General features: G+C 45.3%; 1 long non-coding RNA gene across 1 annotated transcript in view; it reads left to right on the top strand.

Moving 5' to 3' along the window:
- Positions 1-18,751: 18,751 nt before the first annotated feature.
- The window catches only part of LOC138513112 (uncharacterized), a 120,632-nt gene continuing 116,912 nt past the window's right edge, over positions 18,752-22,471 (top strand). The window contains exons 1-2 of the long non-coding RNA XR_011281710.1: positions 18,752-18,834; positions 19,261-19,326. This is a non-coding gene — a long non-coding RNA (uncharacterized lncRNA). The remainder of the gene's footprint in view (positions 18,835-19,260; positions 19,327-22,471) is intronic.

Genomic DNA, 22,471 nt, shown 5'->3' with positions numbered 1-22,471 from the left:
CATGCACCTGATGTCATGTATATTAGTGATAGACTACGACAATTGATAAAGTCTTTCATAACAATTGCTTTGTTGCTACCGGTAGGATCTGGTGGCAGTTTGTGCATTGCATAAGGACACTAATTACAGATACAAATTCCAGGGTGGGTTGGTTTCTGCAGATGTAGGAACCATGTAGCTAGAGCTCAGTTGGGTTCTAATGATGGTCGCCTTTCAGCTGTAGACAAGGCTTGTTTCCTACTCAATGTGCTCTCTCAACACAAGGTCAAATCTGAGAGTGTGTCAATGTTTCCTTATAGTCTCATGAATTGTGGGGCTTTGTGTTCCGTTATGAACTTCAGTGTGTCCCTGTGTCTGTCTTTGTACATCATGGATTTATCTTTGGGTGTTAGTAGAGCTTCTTCTATGCATTTTGTACTAGAGCTTCTGCCTTTGAATTGGATTATTATTCTCTCAAATTCCAGTTCCTTTGTTTCAATGCAATCCATTTCAGTCCAATTCTTCCCCTTATGGTGTTGCTAGATGCATGTAACTTTGACCTCACCTCTATTACCTTCCTATATGTTTTAATTTCCAATGTCATCTTTTTGATGAAAATGCATAAGTCCAGCCGATGAGTAGAGCCCACTTGATGCGCAGGTGAGTTCTATTTTCAGCATATTCTGAGTGTTCTTTTCTGTGCCGCTGACTGCATCTTCTGAAGTCACAGTCCAAATTACAGGAATATCATCTATGTACCTTCTCCATGGCAACACAATCTGTTCTAATCTGTCAACTGTTGGTGGCTAAGCAGTACGTAACACAAAATGTGGGGGCCCCCCTGCAAGCCCTGCTTAGGGCCCTACCCCACTGCCACTAGGCCCCCCACTGAGCATGGCAAGCATGGGGCCCCCACACTGCAGTGGGCTGTGGGGGCCGCAATTACACCAGTGTGGATAAACATGCATAATCTCGTACTGTCTCGTAAAGTAATTTATTAAAGTAGTAAGAATAAGTTCATCAACCAAAAAACACCTATCGCATACTCGCCATATGCACAGAAACTCATTTTATTACGAAAAATGGATGTATACATGTTCTATTTTATATAATTTCCTTATTCAATGACTCAATTTTGTAACACCCAAAGCCCGCCTCCTCACCACAATGGGTACAAAAAGGGGGCAATGGCAACCGTTACACTTCCTAGAACCCCAAAACAAATCAAAAGAGCAGATTCAGTGAGGACCCTAGTTCCCAGCAACGCCGGGCAAACGCCAAGGTGGAACCCCAGAGACCCCGCCTCCATACCAGGGAACGGGTACAATTAGAGCAAAGTCAAGGGGAGGCCAAAGAGGAGCAACAACCGCCTTAATAGACCCCAAAACTACACAGAAAACCATAACCTGTGAGAACCCCGGTTGCCAGATATCAGACCAACTAATATTGAAAAGAAGACAGTCTTAGTTGAGGATATTACTAAGGTAATGTGTAAGCAGAAGTGCTAATTGGTTAAAGTGCATTTCTTTTTTTAAGCAGAATCACAAATAGAAATTGCCATACAACTTATTAAAACACTCAGTTATTGCTAAACAGAAAATTAAATAGCACACCATATACAATGTCATACATTATATTTTCACTTTATGAATATCCTAACTCTGTATACATATTTGTTTTGTGAAACAATGAAATGGTAGAGCTGTCAATATGGCCACTTTTTAAAAAGAATCCCAAGTGGCAAAAAGGTAAAACATCTACAGGAAAGATATACTCTTCCAGTGCATTAGTTATCAGAGGTGTTAGATGACCCAAAAGAGTAAACTTCTCTAACTTCAGAAGTTCATGCACTTGAAACAAATCAATGTAATCTGACAAGGGAATGATATATGGGAAGATAAGTCACACAGCTACATTCATACAAAACAGGCACACACTTTAAAAAAACAGTACAAGCGATAGGCATTAAAATACATAACACAAAATGCACACACACCTAAAACTATAACATAGGACCAAAACAATAATTTGTCTGTCAAGCCTTGGGCATCTGGGACTCTTTCCAGCAGATTGCCAGCAGAAGCAAATATGTACAATTAATACACACAGAGAATGATTTCCTTTCAATAAATCAAGGGGCAGAAAAAAGCAAAAGGACAGAATAAAGGCCCACCACCGAGGCAAATGTTTATTTATGCACATCTGCCACCCGAGCCTCTCTAGACTAAGCCAACAGGTAGTTCAAAAATCAATTATGAAAATGTTTAATAAGGGTTAGCCACTGCTCATCTTTATTGTTTGACACACATTTTTTTAGAAATAACATGGTCCTTCATGTGCCCTGGAACAAAACTGCACACATGTCCAAATACGTTTAATGTGTTCTTAAAAATATGCATGACAATATTCTCGGTCAATCTATACTGACAATTTTAGATGTAATGACTTCAATAACTAATAACCATGTGACATACAGTAGCACTTGCTTAAGTGAATAATGTTTCACTATGTTAAAGGCACATTTCCTGCATGGAAAGTGTGCATTACTGGAATCGTCATGAGTACTGGCCCCTTAAGTATGTGATAATTCTAACCAAGCATGAATGGACTGTAACCCTGATCTTGTTCCTTTCAGATAGTACAGACCCCAAATATAAGGGGTGGGGAGCTCTGTCATAACTGAGTCAATGTCACCTTGTAACTAGTCTGAACATCAAGTCAGATAAAGCCTCTAATTACATGAAAGATAGCCAATACAAGGGGCATCTGATATATGTGTGTATGCCTTGAGGGTGACATTGAAATGCCTTTAGCATGTAGCTCTTAAAAACACAATGTAGACCCCCAAACTCAAATATCCATCAGGATCCTGTTCCTAACCGAACACGGAAGCAAATCACCTATAGGATATACTCTATGTTAGGCAGAATTACATGCAGTACCCTTTGGGAACACTACACACAATTAAGACTAAAGGTGTAAGCACAATCACACCTTTGGTAGTACTATACAGTTATGTGGTAGCAGTGGCTGAGCAGCCAGACTTATCACAAGAGGGATGTGAGCACTACAAGATGTTACACAAAGGACTTGCAATCACAGTAGTTCAAACAAACAATTACTCAAGGTTTCTTGGTAAAGTAATATACATTTATTTACGGATTTCGTTATAAAACATTCCACTAGCAAGAAGAAGCTCAATATCACACTATAATACACTCCAGTACACAACCAATACGTTTCTGAACAAGTTAGGCTCCCCTGTAGTGGGAGCAATTTGGCACTTCAGTAACTTTCAAAAGGGGTAGAAAGACAAAGGTTATAAGAATCAAAGCACAATTAGTTTCAGAGGCAGGGCAAATAGTTTCAGTTCACTACAAGAGGCAGTTCAATTCAATAGGCCTGGGCCAAAGTCAATGGTTCAGTGTCTTTGATAGGATAGCACAGTTCTGGCAGTAAACGGTTAAGTCTTTGCCAATGTTCTTAGAAGTAGTTTGCCAGAAAAAGAGTTATATGTCAGATTAGGAACGAACAAGACTCCAAAGTTGGGAAAGTTTCACAAACCTTCACTGCAGCAGAAAGGATTTCCAAACCGCGTTTGCACAGTACCTTATGGATGAAGAAAAGCTGTAGCTGAGGCAGTTGTTCCTGGCAGTTCCTGCAAATCTTGTTGTTCCTGAGCTTCAGTCATGGTGACAAGAAGGAAGATGTCGGGAGGTTCCTGCACTGCCCAGGGATGAAGCCACAAGCTTGGCTAAACGTCGGTTTAAGGTGAGAGTGCCTTAAAGTCCACAAACTGGTATCCTTCTCACTGGCTATCCGGTTTTCAACAGCACCCTGAAGAAAATTCGTCCAGTATGGACATGGTGTCCATGTGGCTTGCAAGTTGGTTGTTCCCACCAGCTCAAGGGAAGAAGTCGTCCTTGAAGGAGCTTCTCTGTTGAGGGAGTTTCAGGCAATTCGGGCCTGCAGCAGGGCTTCACCAGGCAAACCAACGGTCCAGGAGTTGCAGCAGTCTTCTTCCTTCAGCTCGCCTTCGGTTCTTTCGTTCCAGTGGTCGACTCTGCCTTCCAAGTCCCAGAGACCTGCTTTTAAACAGTTTTCTCCAATTCATTCCAGCCTAGCTGTCACTCGTCCAGCAGGGTGGCTTTCCTTGCTGGACAGTCAGCCATCCAATCACGCCAGAGTGCATTCAGGTCTCTTAGGAGACTAAGCACAGGGAGTTTCGGGCACCTCCCTCACATCCAGTCCAACCCAGACTGTCAGGCGCCAGAGGAGGGCTTCAGCACTGAAGCCCACCAAAGGCCATCAAACAAAGGGACCAAACCTGGTTTGGCGCACAGAGACAAACACTAGAAGGACCTTTCCTAAAAGAAATGGCAAAAAAGATGACTGGAGTCTGTTTTTACAGAGGGGTCTTGGGCGCCATATTGAAAAATATGGCTGACCCAATTTTTAGCTATCGGTGTTCACGGTTGGGAATAATCATGGTAGTTTGTTCTAAAACCAATGCCACCAGCCATTTCAAGAGGAAAGGATAACATCTGACTGTTACACGAGTGTTTAGACATAGGGGATGCTAGGCAACCCCTCCAGCACTCTATAGGAAGATAGTTTGTGCTGGGTCTATGAATTTAAAAAGACTAGTAAAGTCAATTTAACTTTACATGCACTGGGAGACAGTAGTCAGTCCCAGATAAGGTATTTAAACCTTGGGAAGCCTGAAAGTGTCACCAGGGTCGGTGATATCTTCGTCCGAAAGTGTAGCTTCTGAATTCTCCCCCTCCCCCGACTCCTCACCTTCTTCTTCCTTCCAAGAACCCTTCTTTTCTTTTCTTCGAGTAGACACCTTTTTTTTATGAAGATAGGGACGACCCCGGAAGGAAGCCACCGTGCTCCCCAAGAAGGGAGACCAGGGGGCCCACCCCCGGGATCGACCAAGAGGGGAAAAAGCCTTAGGCACAAAAAACCCCTGTAGTATCGTTGGGTGTCTTGTAGACGTGGAACCAGGAGTACTTATAAGGTAAAATCTGGTAGAAGCGGCTGGAGACAACACGAGGAGTGAAGACTCAGAAACACAGGCAGTCCATTAAGAGGTCCGAGGAACTGGTACACAGGCTAAGTGAGGAAGTACTAATGCAGCAAGCAAAGGCAGTCCAGGGGAACAGGCCGGAGTCTGGTACACGGGAGGTCACAGAAGCAATACTGAAGGTAGGCGAAGGAAGAGCGGAGAGAGTAACAGACAGGAAAAGGAAAAAAGCGGTAAGTGAAGATGGGAAGGTGGGAGGGGAAGCAAGATGGAAGGAAGGCAAGGGAGAATTACTGCGAACCAAAAGAGAAAGGGAAAGGCAGACAGGTCCAGCGGAAAGAATAACAGAAAGGTTCAGACAGGGTACGAGGACCCGACCAGCAGCAAGCGAGAGAGCAGCACGAAAGCCACAGGTAGCAAGCAACACAGCCTACGGACGAAAACCGGAAGCGTTGCAACGCGTCCGTGACCCGGAAGTGGCTGGTTAAAACACCGGGCCGCGGAGCGTCTAGCCAATCAGAATCAGAAAAAGGGAACCAGGAAACAGGGGGCGTGGCCGAAGCGAACGAAGCTAGGTTCCGCGTCGCCAGCGGCTCCATAGACGCCAGGAACTCGGCGGTATGACAGTATGCCCCCTCCTATACGCTCCTCCTCCGGGTTTCCCTGGATGGAAAAAGTGGTATTTGCGAAGTAGGACAGGAGCATTAATGTGTGTGATGGGTTCCCAAGAGTTTTCCGAAGAAGGGTAGCCCTTCCACTTAACCAAATATTCCAGCCTGCCCTTATGATACCTGGAGTCACAGAGTTGGGCGACCTCATATTCAGCTCGAGTGGAACCCTGGGGAATAGGAGTCTGTCTAACCTGTCGTGCCCATGTATCAGCATGAAATGACTTAAGTTGGGAAGCATGGAAAACAGGGTGTACCCTTTTTAGGTTATTGGGTAGTCTTAGGCGAAAAGCCACAGGATTGATTTTCTGTATGATCGCATATGGCCCTAGATATTTTGGAGATAACTTGGAGGGATGTACCCAACGAGGTAAATATCTAGTGGAGAGCATAACTTGGGTACCCACATCCCATCCTGGTACAGGTCTACGATGTTTATTGGCTTGAATGCCATATCGGGCTTGGGCTGACTTAAGGCCTTCTTCTACCTTCTTGTGTGGCTCTCTAAGGAGGGAGAGTGAAGAATCTACTGAAGGTACGTTAGTAGAAAGGCCCGAGACAGGAAGAATGGAGCGAGGGTGAAAACCATAAGTACCAAAAAAAGGGCTGAACCCCAGAGCTGCATGTGTGGAGTTATTATAAGAGAATTCAGCTAGAGGGAGTAGTGTGCACCAGTTCTCTTGTTGGTTGTTGATAAAGCATCTTAAGTACTGCTCCAGGGTTCCGTTCAAGCGTTCAGTTTGCCCATTGGATTGTGGATGGAATCCAGAGGTGAGAGCTCTTTCAATACCTAGTCTGCTACACAGGGCCTTCCAGAACTGGGAGGTGTACTGACTACCCCGGTCTGAAATAATCTTGTTAGGTAGACCGTGTAACTGGAATATGTCTTGGAGAAACACTTCCGCCATCTTGGCTGCCGTAGGGACGCCAGGTAATGGGGAGAAGTGAGCCAATTTGGTAAATGAATCCACTACTACCATGACACAGGTGCATCCTTCAGACTGAGGTAAATCCACTATGAAATCAGTTGAAATTGTGCTCCAGGGACCCTTGGGTACAGCATTAGGTTCCAGTAGACCAATTGGTCTTTTTCGGGTTGATTTACTCCTCAGACAGATGATGCATGACTGAACGTACTGCTCTACATCCTTTCTCATTGTAGGCCAATAGAAATGTCTTTGGAGATAGTCATGAGTACCAGCCACACCCCTGTGTCCTCCTAGTTTAGAGTCATGACACCAGACAAGTGCGGTTTTACGAAAAGCCGGAGTGGGTAGATAAAGTTTTCCTCCTACTAGGTAAAGACCGTTCCTGATTTCATAGGCCAGATCTTTAGAGTGTTTTTCAATTTCAAAACGACCTCCAGAATCCTCCTGTACCTGTTGAAGGAATTTAGAAATTATTCTGATAGTCCTGGACTGGGGAAACATCCGTTCAAGATTCGTCTCTGACTCTGACAGGTAATCACACCGGCGGGAAAGAGAGTCGGCTACAACATTATTTTTTCCCGGGATGTAAGTTATGCTGAATTCGAATTGGGCGAAGAAGTGAGCCCATCGGGCCTGTCGAGTATTGTAACACTCGAACTGTTTGAGAACCTGTAAGTTCTTATGATCAGTCCTTATGGTGAACGGGAACTTTCCTCCTTGAAGTAGATGACGCCATTCTACACAGGCCGCTTTCATGGCTAGAAGTTCTCGCTCAATAACCGAGTAGTTCCTTTGGCTGGAGTTTAGGGTCTTCGAGAAATAAGCCACCGGATGTTCTGTACCCTGGATTTCTTGAAGAAGCACAGCCCCTATTGCGGCTGAAGAAGCGTCCGTCTCTAGAATGAAGGGTAGATGTTGGTTTGGTTGTTGTAAAATGGGTGCTGAACAGAAGGCTTCTTTAAGAGTACCAAAGCTGTCTTCTGCCTCCGTTGTCCATTTAAATGGAGTTACAGATTTCTTTAAGAGCGAGGTGATGGGTAATATCTTTTGAGAGAAATTTGGGATGAATCTCCGGTAGAAGTTTGCTAACCCCAGGAATTTTTGTATCTCTTTGACTGAGGTGGGTGAGGGCCATTCAAGGATGGAAGACACCTTATTAGGATCCATGGAGATTCCGTGGTCTGACAGAATGTATCCTAAATAAGGAATGGAGGAGGCTGAAAACACACATTTGGTGAGTTTAACCGACAACTGGTTTCTCTGTAGTCTTCTGAATACTTCCCTAACATGTTCCACATGGTCTTCAGGAGTACGAGAGTATATCAGTATGTCATCTAAATAAACCAATGTGGTTTGGCACAGGAGATCTGAGAATAGTCTGTCCATAAATCGTTGGAATACCGACGGGGCGTTTACCAATCCGAACGGCATTACCTGGTATTCAAAAAGTCCAAAAGGAGTCCGGAATGCTGTCTTCCATTCATCTCCTTTCTGCACCCGGAGTAAGTGATACGCATTCCTCAGGTCGAGTTTGGTAAAGATGGTAGCACCCTGTACAGCTTGTAGGATATCGGTTATCAATGGCATAGGATACCGGTCCTTTATGGTAACCTTGTTTAGGCCGCGATAGTCTATACACGGCCTCAACTCCTTAGAATCCTTTTTTGAGATGAAGAACAGTGATGCCCCTGCAGGGGACTTGGAAGGCCTAATTAGCCCGTTCTCCATGTTGCTGTCCAGGTACTTTCGGAGGCATTGTTTTTCTTCTAATGATAGTGGAAACATCCTACCGAAGGGTACCAATGCACCTGGGGTGAGATCGATGCAACAGTCTTCAGGCCGGTGAGGAGGGAGCTCTACGGGTATCTTTTCAGTTGCCACTTCATTAAACTCCTTCAGGTAGTGGGGAAGACAGTGCACCGTTTTGACTTCGCAGCTATTAGTGGTCTTGACGGTCTCGAATCTTGGTTCTGGCAAACATTCCGATTTGCATAGCGAGGACTGAAAGCTAAGTAGGTTTCTAGACCAGTCAATACAGGGGTTGTGTCTGCGTAACCAACAGATACCCAGGATAAGAGGGAAGTGAGCAGCTCTGATGATATCGAATGTGATACTTTCGGTGTGTTGTTGGATGGATAAAGTAAGTGCTTTAGTGGTATGAGTGATCAAACCCGAGCTCAAAGGTTCGCCATCAACTCCTTCCACCTTTTGATCTTCGTTTTTGGCTATCCTCTTGACTCCATGTCGTTCTGCCCAATGGGTATCCATGAAGTTTCCTGCTGCTCCACAGTCGAGTAGTGCTAAAGCGGTTACTTCTTTGGGGCCTACTCTGAGAGAAACTGTGAGCACCATCAACCGGGAGTCCTCAGATGTTTCTGTAGAGGATACAGAAAGTGGTGCGTAGGGACTAAAAGCAGCCCCTCGGTAATGCGTCCCAATGTTTACCGAGGGCGAGCGTTTCCTGATCTTCTGGGTGGTACTTCCGGACAATCTCTTAATAAATGTAATGAAGATCCACAGTACATGCATAAGGAACCCTCCCTGCGCCGTTTCCTTTCTTCCGGTGTCAGTGGGGCTCTGGTGGTTCCAATCTGCATGGGTTCTTCTTTAGTTGTCCGTTGGAAGGGTATAGATGCTGGTGAAGGAGTCTCCACGGGAGGGGGTACGCTTAGCCTGATCTTCCTCTTTTCTTGACGTCTTTCCGTCATCCTGAAGTCAATTCGGAGGGTAGCTGTCAGAAGTTCGGCGAAAGACACCGGTCTTTCTATTCGGGCAAGTTCGTCCTTCAATTCCTCCCTTAAACCTCGCCGAAATATGGCATACTGAGCCTGTTCCTGCCAACCTGCCTCTGCAGCCACCTGTTTGAAAGTGGTGATGTATGTCAGTAAATCAGAATTCCCTTGTCGGATGTCAAGGGGGTCCTCCGAGGCCAAGTATGTACTCTCTGTTCGCAAAAAGGTTTGTTGAATCAGGGCCTTAAAGGCATCGTAGTCCTGTAAAACCGGGTCTGACTGGTTTACTAGAGGGGTAGCCCAAGCCAGGGCATTTCCGATCATGTGGGTGATCATAAACCCCATCTTGGCGTGATCTGAGGCGAAGGTCTGAGGGCGAAAGGTAAAATGAAGATTGCATGCGTCCAGAAATTCTTTAACCTTCTTTGGGGATCCATCGAACTTCCCTGATACTAGGGGAAGTGGAGGTAAATCGGCTAAAGGTCTTTCTCTGTCCGTCATACGCTGTTGAAGGGTGGCGTTAGCAGTCTTAAGGTTCTGCATCTCTAGACTTAGACTTTGTACAGCGGCTACGAGTTCTTGTACCTGCTGTGGGGTGGCCATCTCTTTTGGGCGTTGCAAACTGTCACCAGGGTCGGTGATATCTTCGTCCGAAAGTGTAGCTTCTGAATTCTCCCCCTCCCCCGACTCCTCACCTTCTTCTTCCTTCCAAGAAACCCTTCTTTTCTTTTCTTCGAGTAGACACCTTTTTTTTATGAAGATAGGGACGACCCCGGAAGGAAGCCACCGTGCTCCCCAAGAAGGGAGACCAGGGGGCCCACCCCCGGGATCGACCAAGAGGGGAAAAAGCCTTAGGCACAAAAAACCCCTGTAGTATCGTTGGGTGTCTTGTAGACGTGGAACCAGGAGTACTTATAAGGTAAAATCTGGTAGAAGCGGCTGGAGACAACACGAGGAGTGAAGACTCAGAAACACAGGCAGTCCATTAAGAGGTCCGAGGAACTGGTACACAGGCTAAGTGAGGAAGTACTAATGCAGCAAGCAAAGGCAGTCCAGGGGAACAGGCCGGAGTCTGGTACACGGGAGGTCACAGAAGCAATACTGAAGGTAGGCGAAGGAAGAGCGGAGAGAGTAACAGACAGGAAAAGGAAAAAAGCGGTAAGTGAAGATGGGAAGGTGGGAGGGGAAGCAAGATGGAAGGAAGGCAAGGGAGAATTACTGCGAACCAAAAGAGAAAGGGAAAGGCAGACAGGTCCAGCGGAAAGAATAACAGAAAGGTTCAGACAGGGTACGAGGACCCGACCAGCAGCAAGCGAGAGAGCAGCACGAAAGCCACAGGTAGCAAGCAACACAGCCTACGGACGAAAACCGGAAGCGTTGCAACGCGTCCGTGACCCGGAAGTGGCTGGTTAAAACACCGGGCCGCGGAGCGTCTAGCCAATCAGAATCAGAAAAAGGGAACCAGGAAACAGGGGGCGTGGCCGAAGCGAACGAAGCTAGGTTCCGCGTCGCCAGCGGCTCCATAGACGCCAGGAACTCGGCGGTATGACAGAAAGACATCCCTGTGCCACTGCACTGAACGTGCTGTGCAACACACAAGAAAAGGATGATGCCTATGGAGTTTGTCTAAAAACTCCATATCCAAAGAAACAAACACAGAAAACACATTGAAAATGAAAAGTTCAAAGTCCCAAAATATAGCAATAGAGCTGGAGGGCTCTAAGCTAGAGGGAATTAGCACTTGGGTGAGAATTCTCCCTAACACTCTATATGGTCAATCAGAGCTGAGGCAGCTCTTAATCAATCATAAAAGGCAATTTCTTCATCAGTGTTAAGGCCAATGTGTTTTGTGCTGAACAGTTCCATAATCCTTTAGCAATCGCTCCTCCCGGTAGCGATCCCAGATTGCCACCTCCTCAAACTATGGCAAGAAATTTTAAGCCGGATGTAGAAGACACATTGTTGTGCTCTTTTTTGCTCTGATGTGTTCTTTTCTAATTTTGTTTAAGTAGCAAACAGTAGAGCCAATATATTTGTTACTGCACAGGCAAATAACATATGAACATATAAACTACATATGTAGAAGTGTAATTAGCGCCTAATATTGCAGCATTTATTGACTATACACGTTTGAAACGCATATTTAATTAGCAGGGCCAAACTGTTAGGACAAATTTCATAATTGTATGTAATTTTCCCTCCATGTGGCAACTCCCAAACTTTTTGCTGCTGTTTTACACCCTGATCTAGACTTTGCCAGAGAAGCGCAGCCTTCCGCCGCACTCCTCTGGGCTTTCCTCACTTCTTATGGGGAAACTGACATGCCCTTAAGACAGTCAGTACTGGGAGACGTCGTTTCCCTTAGTCCTTTCCTCATGTTGCAGCTTTTGTGAAACATGAAACAAGAGTGCACTGTAACTTACTTTACCGCGCTCTTGGGTCTCTAGTCATTCCAAAGGCCCTAGAAACCTCTCGCTGGACTTATTATGAACTGTGCAAATGTGTCACGGACAGGACTGGTGGCAGCTATCGTTTCTCTTGTGTTTTGAATCCCTTTTGCCATGTTATCCGCGCTTCCCGCGTTTGGCAGGAATAGGTGGCCTGGCTCCCAAAATGACCATGCCACGAGGTTCTTCGTCCTGTCCGCTGACCATCTTGCCCCTTCACCTTCCCCAGGTCGAGCCGACCCGGGTCAGTCCTTATTTGGTCATGCACTTTCCCACGAAGCCCCAAAGCTTTCGCAGGCTTCTGCATGCCTTGTGTGTGCCTCCAGGATGTGGGCTGGGATGTCTGTTCCCAATACACATCCTGGGTGCCAGATAGTCTAGAGTGTCCTGAATGCCTGGGGTCACCGTGGTCCGTGATAGGTCCACGTATGGTGTGAGTGTTTGTGAGCAGATCTTCCATTGGGTCCATTTTGGCGCGAAAGGAACTTTGGATAATAGGAGGCTGAAAACACCACTACCATGTCGATCTCCTGAGTTCACACCGAACAAGGGATACGGAGCCAAGTATCCTGCAACAAGAAGCTGAGTCGAGGAACCGCTGGTGACCCGCTGAAGGTTTGGCACCCTGAGCCGCTGTCGTCCTGCGAGACCCCTCTGCATCTAATCGTCCTAGAAGGTCTGTGAAAGCGCTTCGACCCATTGGAATAGAGGGATCAACTATTCCCGGCACCTTCATCAAACCCTGCAAGTAAGCCTCTTCGGAAGTGTCCCTGGGCCAACCAGTGGGCTGACCAGCTTACGCAGGACGCTTTGCTCTGTCACTGCCGCCGTTTCGTGGAAAGCCCTCGAAACTTGGTCTACTGCTTGCTCTGCGTCCACGGCACCCTCACACCGAATTTCGTACACTTGACATTCCCAGGTCTGAAGTGAGACGAGTGCGCCCGGACCAGAGTAAACACGGTTGCCGTGTTGACCTGCTGTGGTAACAACCTGTGCATGTCCGCTGCATTTGGGACACCCTCGACCCTGCATCCTGCTACACAGAATCTACACGGTGTCGAGACGTCCTGATGATCGCAGCTGAACCTGCCAGCAAAGAGAACTGAACTGGAGAAGTCTGGGTCTGCCTGCGTTGGGGACCGGTGAGTAGTCCATACCCCAACCGGTGGCCCCTCGCGCAGGAGCCCGTTTCTTTTCTACCACTGTTGCAAAATAGCGACTCTATCCCACACTCTCGCCCTGCCTCTACCCACAAGTGGAGGCCTTGCTTGAGTAGTGGGGACTTGTTCTTCTTCGCTTCATTCACCTTCCTGAACTGCCTGAGACCCTTGAAAGAGACCCTCCTTTATCCATTGGCACCAGCGCGTGCAGGTACTTTTGATCATAAGGCTCCTCTCTTCATAGGGCTCGGACTTCCTCCTAGTTAGGTGTATTTCAGATGTCAAACTGGGTCTAATGATTACTTGCACTGCCTGTTTTCCTCCCCATCTAGGTGGTCTACATATTATGTGCTCATAACTCCTTAGACCCCTCAGTCTTGTATATATATTGTATTGATTGTGATGTGTTGGTTTACTTTAGTATTATTGTGATTCTTTGCTATGGTCGATGTTACAAAGGCCTTGTAATACATGTGTCTATATTTTTAATATAACACCTGTTTGTGGTAATTTGTAAGTGTCCTTGCTTTGTGTGCTCATTGCAGTCTTTCAGTCAACCTCACCCCTCTTGAGACTTAGTCTTGACCGCTACCATCGCTACCCTGATTAGTCTGGCTTGTTCAGAGGTTACCCTGTTGCAAGAAACTAGGCTGGCCTTCTGAACCTCTGCCCCTCGAGGTCCGAGTTCAGAAATCCATCTTAACACAAACCATGAGCATTAACTGTTCACTCCTGAGCAAGCCCTTTAACGGCTCTTAAAAATGTGATAGGTATTTTTGCCACAATGGTAACTTTGGCTTAGAATGCGACCAGTGTATGCTGTAAATCTAAAACATAGTTTATTAGATGTCAATGTTGCTGTATGATTGTTCTAACCAAGAAGAATTGTGGTGGGATTTTTTAAATAAAGGGGTGTAACTATTTTTAGTTTGGGCTATAAGGTGGCAGAGCCATCGATAATCCGAAACCATTGCATTGGGGTACCGACAGGGAGAAATGGCATATGAGAAGAGGCACAAAACTTGTAGGTGTGGTTTGGTTATTTGCCCACCCATTGACTACCCATGGCAATGCCAATCCCTATGGCCATTCCCACCTAGCTATCGCCCAAAACAACTGTTCATGGGAACTCTTTGAGCTTGCTTTAATCAAGGTTTACCATCAACCATGGTACTAGAAGTGCCTGCCAGTGTTTTTTCAAAGCAATCTTCTGATAGCAATGACTTAATTGTAGCTGTACACTGCCATGGGGATGTGTGGGGGTGACCGACTTGAGGAATCTTTGTTAAAAAAAGGGTTGAACTGGCTCTTTTTACAACCACATTTCAGACGAATTGCATACACAATATGGCCCCACATTTTCATCCTGTGTTCAAAGAAAATTGTTATTACTTTGATTTCTTTGCCTGAGACTAAAGAAACAATACATGAGGCTTGTTTCAGCAATACAGGCCAGCATTGCAATGTAAAACACATCTATATAATCCCCATGCCTAACAATATATGCTGGTGTTGCTTCCCTAAAAACATCTGTTGGATGTACCCAATCTATGTAGACATGCCATTGTTGTACAACGCATTATAATACTGACTGTGCATCATATATTTCAACATCTCACTGTATTAACATACTTACATGATGGCTGTACCCAATATATGCCAGTATTGCTACTTTGTAATATATACAACCTGGATATTCCAATATCTACCATCATGTCACCATAAGAACACACTTGTATACTGGCTGTGCCACATATATGCCAGCCTTTCAACTGGTTCCGCCTATATGCTAGAATTTTAGCATATGAACATATGTTCATGTGGTCTGTGCCCAGTATATGCAGTATTGCAGTTGAAGAAAAGCATAGTGTATACAAGCATGCCACTGTAGGAACACACGTTCATGAGGGATGTGCCTATAATATGCCAGTGATGTCCCTCTACCACATTGTCTTGCTTGCTGTGCCCAATATGTGCCTGTATTTTCACTGTAAGAACCACCTTTTTATTATTACTGTGCCTAATATAAGCCATTATAAGAACACACGTTCATGCTGGCTGCACCCAATAAATGCCACCAATTATGCTGGATGTGCTCAATATGTTCAATATGTGACAGTTCCGCTCTATAAAACATGGCATGCAGCTAGTACACACCATATGCCTAAATTGCCACTGTTTCTGCATGTGTATTGTTCCAATGTTTGGGTGGAGTGAAGTTGCCAATAACTGACAACTTCCCTCCCTGTGTCCCAACTTTATAGCCGCATTTATAAAGCTGTAAGAGTGAGCCTACCCATTAGCACCAGGACTTCAAACCTCTTTCTCCACACTTTATACGTCGGAGCAGAGTTTTTCCATAGGTCCCTCAGACCGTGACCATGCTTTAAGCTGGTCCGGCAAGGTTTGTGGACTTGTTCGTGTTCACGAACCTCTGAACTGGGAAACATGCAGGTTAGATGCTAGAACTCTTGAGTCTGTGGAATAGGCAATATACATCCTCTTAATACTCCCATGCTTAGCTACCCAAATCCTAACTACATGCTTCTCACATGCACCAGCCGCTGTCCCTGAATCACCCTGATACAAAAGAATTCCAGAATGGCCACAATGGTTCATATAGAGGAATGCCGGCCCCTCAGCCACAGCCTGACCCAACGGAAGCTGAGACCCACAACACACCACAGGCTTCCAATACTTGGGACCCACAGGTGCAGATCCTCAACCCAAGTCCTAACCAGGGGCAGGGGATAGATGCCTATGTAAGCCCATGAGCTCAGTCTGCTAGTGTGGTTTACTGGAGTAGATTGTGCCTGACAGTTGGAGAAGTTTAGCACGCTGCAAGGACTGTCGAGGAATGGACATTGATGGAGGCGAGATGCAGAGACTGAGCAATGAGGAAGAGTAGGTGACGAGATGGAGGAGGTGATGGCATCAGGAGGAGGGGCTGGGAATTTGAATGAGGGTTTGAAATTTGGAGGAGGAGGAGAAGATGAAGATTATGTAGAGGTGTTTGTGGTGTCAGCAGGTGGTGCTGAGAGTTTGTAGCAAGGATTAACATCATTAGCTGGAGAAGGGTGTGAAGAGCTGGAGGAGATGGTGGTGTCAGGGGTAGGTGCCAGGAGAAGGTGCTGAGTGTTGGAAGTAGCGTGGGGTAACATCAGAAGCTGGACTGAAGAGTTTGAGGAGGTGGTGGCATCAGGAAGATGTGACAAGAGTTTGGAGGAGGTAAAAGTTGGAGGAGGTGGTGAAGGGTGTATGTGGAAGGTAGTAGCAAACATTTAAGAGACTGTGGGTGCTGAGCAGGTAGTAACATTTGGTAGAGGTGGTGAGAATTCAGAGGAAGGCGGTCTAGGGGCTACAGAGTTTTAGGGAGGACTTTTGTCTTCAACTCCCAGACCTCATGAAGCTTGAGTACTATCTGAGGTTGGATGAGGTGACACAAGGTGCATCAACCGGTGCTGCCAATGAGGCAACACTTTTGATAGATATCCGCGGGTACGAGACAAAGCCTGCATCTCGATAGTCGGCCATGGAGCAGCAAACATCATGGGATGAGAGTCGGAGAGACTTGCTTTTGGTTATTACTAGGATTGATAGAAGTCCATTGTGGACATTGAATGCTATATCTGCTCATTTACTTTTCTATAGGGGCTGCAATTTATGTGTAGTTTGGATGTGGAAGAGGGGAGTGCGGTAGGCCAGTAAACCTGTTAAAGCCCACCAATCTTTTACAATACTCTTAGAAGATATTTGGACGTGTTGTGGACTTACAAAAATGGTTAAAAACTTTTCAGATTAACTAATTTTTTAATTTATTTTATTTAGTGTGGTAAAGTGGATGGCAATTACACTTCAAATTATACTGCTGCGGTCCAGGTACTGTCTGTATAAATCCATGGTATTCTCTGTGGTCACTAGGGAATTCATCACAAATTGCTCGAGCCACAGAGGAAGGTATTACTCTTGTCAAACGCAAATTCCCAGTCTTCCATGAATCCACCATTTAAAGGCACGATATGCCACAAGTCTGTACCCCTTGTGTAAGCGATACAGAAATAGTTTACTTGAATGAACCCAATAATTGCATTTTCGTTTTGCAGTACCTTGTAAAATGTAAGGCATTGTTATGCTTTAAAAAAATACCCTTTTGTGTGAAGTTCTGACAGTACCTGTGATTTCAAGTCAGGATCAATTTGAAATGCGAACGCACATTCCAGCAAAAACAATTTGGGCGATACTTCCAAGTGAACGAAAGGTAATTGTTCAGACGATAACTCTAACGATGAATCTTTGGTTTCAGATTAAAATGAGAAATGTATTCAATGTACAGAAAAAATATTTCGTCAGTGATCCATCGTAGTTAAATTGATGTAGGGGAACAATATGTTAGCCTTCTCGGTCGTCAAACACACAACATATATAGAGTGAAGTTACTTGTTACTTGGATTACGAGGGCGAACTGTAGCTCAAAGTTTGTGCATAAGGACCATCATCGTTCACAACACAGATCGTGTAAGGTAGGAGGCCCTGATGTCATGCAGCTCGGTAACGCATAGTGGGGGTGTGTCTTCTTCGGCAATGTAGGCCAAGCAGCCAGAGATTTCTCTGCAACAGCAGTTCTCCACCAGAGGGGACACTAGCTCACAACGATGGCAGGTACACCAGGTGGAAACGTATTCCATGATACTGGGTTCCAACCCCGGTGATGGCTCATCATGACTTTCATCTTATTCCACAACATCTCAAGCTTTTTCTCTTTCAAGGATCTCCTCTTCTGTATATTCGGGCTCATACATATAGGGCTGAATTGTTGCCATAGTTCCTGAATACTGAAGAAGCACAGAAGCAACAGTGAGGTAAGTAAAAACATTTTTGTTTGTATACATTAAAAGAAAAAAGGTTTCCTATTAACATTGAATGTTATAGAAAGACATGCGAGGAAAAAAGCCAAGTTACAAAAACACATTGTGAAAAGACAAGATTAATAGGCTCAAACTTTAAAGGTTTGCAAGGACACGTGTTTAAATATGGTTTGGTGAAGACATTAATCCAAAGTATAAGAAATGAAAAACAACTCTTGAGTTTATTAATTTTAGGCAGTATAAGTACTGGTTCTCAGTGGGTCGTACTTGGCAGATAGCTGAACAGAGCAGGAACACGTCATGGAAGCGCGCAATGAAATACACTGACACGAAAGAAAAAGAAACTCTAACGTTTTGTGATCAGAAAGGGTTTGTTTGCACTTGTCGAGGAATGAGGCATCTTGGCATTTCCATGGAGACATGTTAATAAATTGCGCACAAGGGACGTTGACATGAGACGTGCATTTGGGTTGCATCGGTGTTGTGAAATGGGGTGTGAGCGGCTGATGATGTCAGCGTTAAGGGCGGGTGATCTGAATAAGTGCTGCAAGGGCACTTGAACATAGGTCGTTATCTCACATGTGTGAAAGTGAGAAAAACTCGGGTAAGTTGATTGGGCCAATACAATTTCTGACCGAACTACCTCTTTAAGCCTTATGATCAGAATAGTGAAGGAAGAGAACCTGTTGGGCATTACCAAAACATCAATACATAAGTGCTAATATGAAGAGGTATGGTATGCAAAGGATACTAAACATGTATGAGCCGCAACATTGCCATATACATGGTGATGGTTAGTGTGGGAGAGATGCAAAATGCAGCCAGGAATTATTTTCATTCAGTATCGGAACATGCGTCATGAGTCTTTTGGTACTGAAGGTGGCATCACTCAGCCATGCACCGTCAGTCTTTAACACTTTTTTAACTATTCTGTTTGCAGCGAAAATCACACAAGAACAAGTCACACCAGAAGTCTCACAAGAGTACAACGATGAAGATGGAGTCTTGATCTCGGTTTTCAGGATGTGAGTATTATACCAAACCACCCTTCAAATGTGTGCTGGGCATGTTAGGTTTGCAGGCAGAGTACTGCAAGTACTCTCCTTTTCAGATTTTGGGTAAGGATGCAGCACTAGACTGCCAATGCATAAGCCTGCCCTAAGTGGAATAACAGGTTTTCGACACACTAAACTTCTGCAGACCTTGTATGGTAGGATGTGTTGATCGAACAACAAAATTATACTTGTTTGAAAGTGTGAGAGCACGACACCAGTAATGTAGAGAAATAACGTAAAATGTTTTCTTCCTCTTGAGTTATGCAAGCACTTTGAAGAGTTACAGGAAGTTTATCAGGCAGCAGTATTTGCCAATGCACTAATGAACCCCATCTTAAACTTAGCTGCAGGTTCTGAGGGAGATGAATAACGGAGACATTTGGTTGTTTTTTGCAGGAATAATGAAGTCCATGAAACAACCGCAAACAGTACAACACAATCTACGGAGAGGTAACCCTGAAGGTAACTAAAATTCTTGAAGGTAAGTTCCAAAATCATTGCAGACTGTGGATGACTCGACTATAAGAACACGTTCTCTGGAGAAATATTCTTGCTCTTCCCTTCTATCCTGGATTTGCTCTATCCCTATTCCCGCCTATCTGCCCCTGTCCCCCCAGAACGTGATTTTGCTCTGCAGTCATGTTGAAATAACAGGGCGGGTCCACATAAAGAGGGGATTTGGGTTCATACACTTCTCGTGGTAACATGGTGTCATGAAAGGAGGTTCATGGAAGATGTGGTCCCGGTGGAAACTCCGCTAGTCCTGTTTCTATCTCTCTACAACTATGTATCTCTTCCCCTTTAAATGCAGGGAAGCCACGCCCCCTCAGTGCGTTGCAACTGTGTTGCGGTTTCCTCGTTCTCTGGTTCTCTTGTAGTTCCAGCCCTCCTTCGTTTCTTCCTGAAAGCCCTCCGTAGCGTTTCTTCCAGAGCTCATTTCTTCCTGCCTATCTGTCTACTGTTGTTACCTTTATTTGCACGCAGTAATTCGAGGGTTTCTGACATTGTTTACTTTCACTTTCCGTCGCGGCGCTCGCCGCTTTTCTTACTTCGCCTCTTTCAGTCCCTTTGATTACCTTACCTTCCTTACAGGAGTTCCCAGGTATCCTGACCACTTTGCTCCCGTTTCGGTGCCTTCATTCTGGGGGTTAGAAGTTTTCCACTTGCAGGGGTTTCTTTTTTACACGTTAGTACGGTGACCTTATGCGCTTGTACCATTCTCTCTTTCTTAAACCAACTTAACCTCCTTCTATCTTTTCCCCTGATATTTTCCTTGGTTTCCTTTCTCCTTCTATTTTTCCACCGAAGTTTCATCTTCCTGTTTCTGGTACTCTTCCGCCCTCCATTTTTTCTTCAGAACCACAATTCCCAGTTCGCATCTTGCATTCAGAGTTTTGTCTCTTCTTCGTCCGCTGGATCTCCATCACACCAGCCTTCAGGATCAGATTTGCAGAAAGAACAGTTACTTTTCAACTTACCTGATTTATTCAAGTCATTCTACTGGATCGGACAAGCCATCACCTCCACACCTTCTTGCCATTCCATCTATAGGGGTTTTTTGTGCCACAGGCTTTTTCCCCTCCGTGGTCTGCCCAGGGGGATTGTCATTTCTGTCTGTGACTGTTACTCAGCAGGACAATTGTGGCGAGCTCCCGGAACAGACCTTACCTCTTCACAAAAAAAGGAACGCCTGATCTCTCGGCAACGACTCTTTCCGGATCCGACCTCTCCTCCGGCGAATCGGATCTCGAGCACAGGTGAGCCCCACTTTTGATGACACATGGACCTTGATACACTGATACTAATGCTACATATGATGATCCATTCTTGTATGAAATGTTACAGTGATATCAAAACCATATTTTCTTAGTGCACTGAGGGACGATGCTATGTGATGCCACTTCCTGTTATGTCAAGTGGTGAAAAGTTGCGTGCCACCAATCCCGGTGATGTCATTTTGGGGTGGGTTCAAATGAAATAACTTCCTGTGACATCACTTGGGGTGAGATCAAATGACATCACCCCCTGTGATGTCACTGCTGAGCGGGTCAAATTGTATCAATTCATGTGATGTCACTTGGGTGGGGACAAATGACATCACTTCCTCTGATCTCATCGGGATGGTCAAGGGATGGTCAAGGGTCGTGTGATGTCACTTCTGCTACCCCAGGCATTTTGGTGAAATGATGCCCCATTATAATTATGAGGTTCTGGAGCAGAAGTGTTGATTTAAATGCAACATCTTTACTGCAGTGGCATGGCTGCCACAACATCTGTCAAAGGAGCACATGTGACCTTTGATCCTGTTCTGTGCCTGTGGACAGCAGGTGTTGCAGATCAGCAGACTGATGCAGCAGGGTAAATGGGATCCTATGCGTTTGGCATTGGGCTTAAGGAAAGAGTGTCTAATTTTCAGACCACCCTTTTTGAGATAGAATTACCCATGTCATTTTATATGTCATAAAAATGAAAATGTCAGGACTTCTACACCCTTCCAGATGGCAATTCCACACACAGAACCCATCACATGTTGCTCATCCTGACCTGTGATTGACCCAGCTCTATTCATTTTATAAGGCTCTTTCCTGTTACATTGTTTCCATTCCCATAGGAAAGTGCACCTCTCTACTTAGCCATCCTCCTACAACTAACAGAGACAGCTCAGACCCACTAAACAGAGCCCTCTCAGCTGTCACCCTTCTCCTAATATCAGCATCAGAGGAAAGTCTCTTCAAACCACTGACCCACAAAGACAGTAACCCAGAGAGGTAGCAGCTTCAAGGGAGAAAGCCGGATATCTCAACCAATCACTTTCACTGATGCTGCTAGGGCAGAATCAGGGCCAGTTAAGCAGTGCTCTGGATGAAATATGACCAGCTCTGCTTATGTTGCTCCACCACCACCTCACCACGCCAACAGATGCAGGACTCTCTACTCTTGCTCTCTCTGGCCTGTGCATAAAGAGTTCTCTCCACCCCTTACCTGCTGAAGAAGACTGGCATCTATTTACACAGAGAGATTCAAACTCTTCAATTTCCCTAAGTGGTCAGCTGCAGTGGGGAAACGTCCACCCTGCCTCACTCTTCCATGCATGTAACTGACTCTTCCCCAGCCCTACCAACCTACAAGAGGCATCTGTTGGTTGGGAAGTCTTCCTATTTCCCAACTGGCCAGTCCACCTCTGCTTACGTCTCCTCTTCCAATTAGCATCAATAGAGAAGACCGCCGTAAAAATCCCTCTCCACTCCCTGAGACAGACTGGCCTATCATGGAACCAGTAAGATATGCCAGCATCATGTTCCTCCAAGAGACTGGTTTGGCCGGTCGAGTTGCTCACATGCCATGCGCTTGATATGTATGACTTCAGGCCAGAACTCTAACCCGCCACTTAACTGTTTAGAAGACGTTCACTATTCTAATACATATATCCCGGAGGATCAAAGCTCTGTCACTCTCACCCCTTTTCTCAAGAACATTCAATTTAGTCCAGTATTCAGTCAATGACGCTGTGAGACTTACCATGTCTATGCCAGTCTGCACTCTAAAATTGCCTCTCTGACCATTTGCACATTGCGTGGAAAGAATTTATCTGGACACAATCACATTT

The sequence above is a fragment of the Ambystoma mexicanum genome, chromosome 12, assembly GCF_040938575.1.
Source record: "Ambystoma mexicanum isolate Mex_15411 chromosome 12, UKY_AmexF1_1, whole genome shotgun sequence".
Classification (NCBI taxonomy): Eukaryota; Metazoa; Chordata; class Amphibia; order Caudata; family Ambystomatidae; genus Ambystoma; species Ambystoma mexicanum.
The sequence above is the reverse complement of the archived record's forward strand: the minus strand, read 5'-3'. Positions and strand labels throughout refer to the sequence as shown.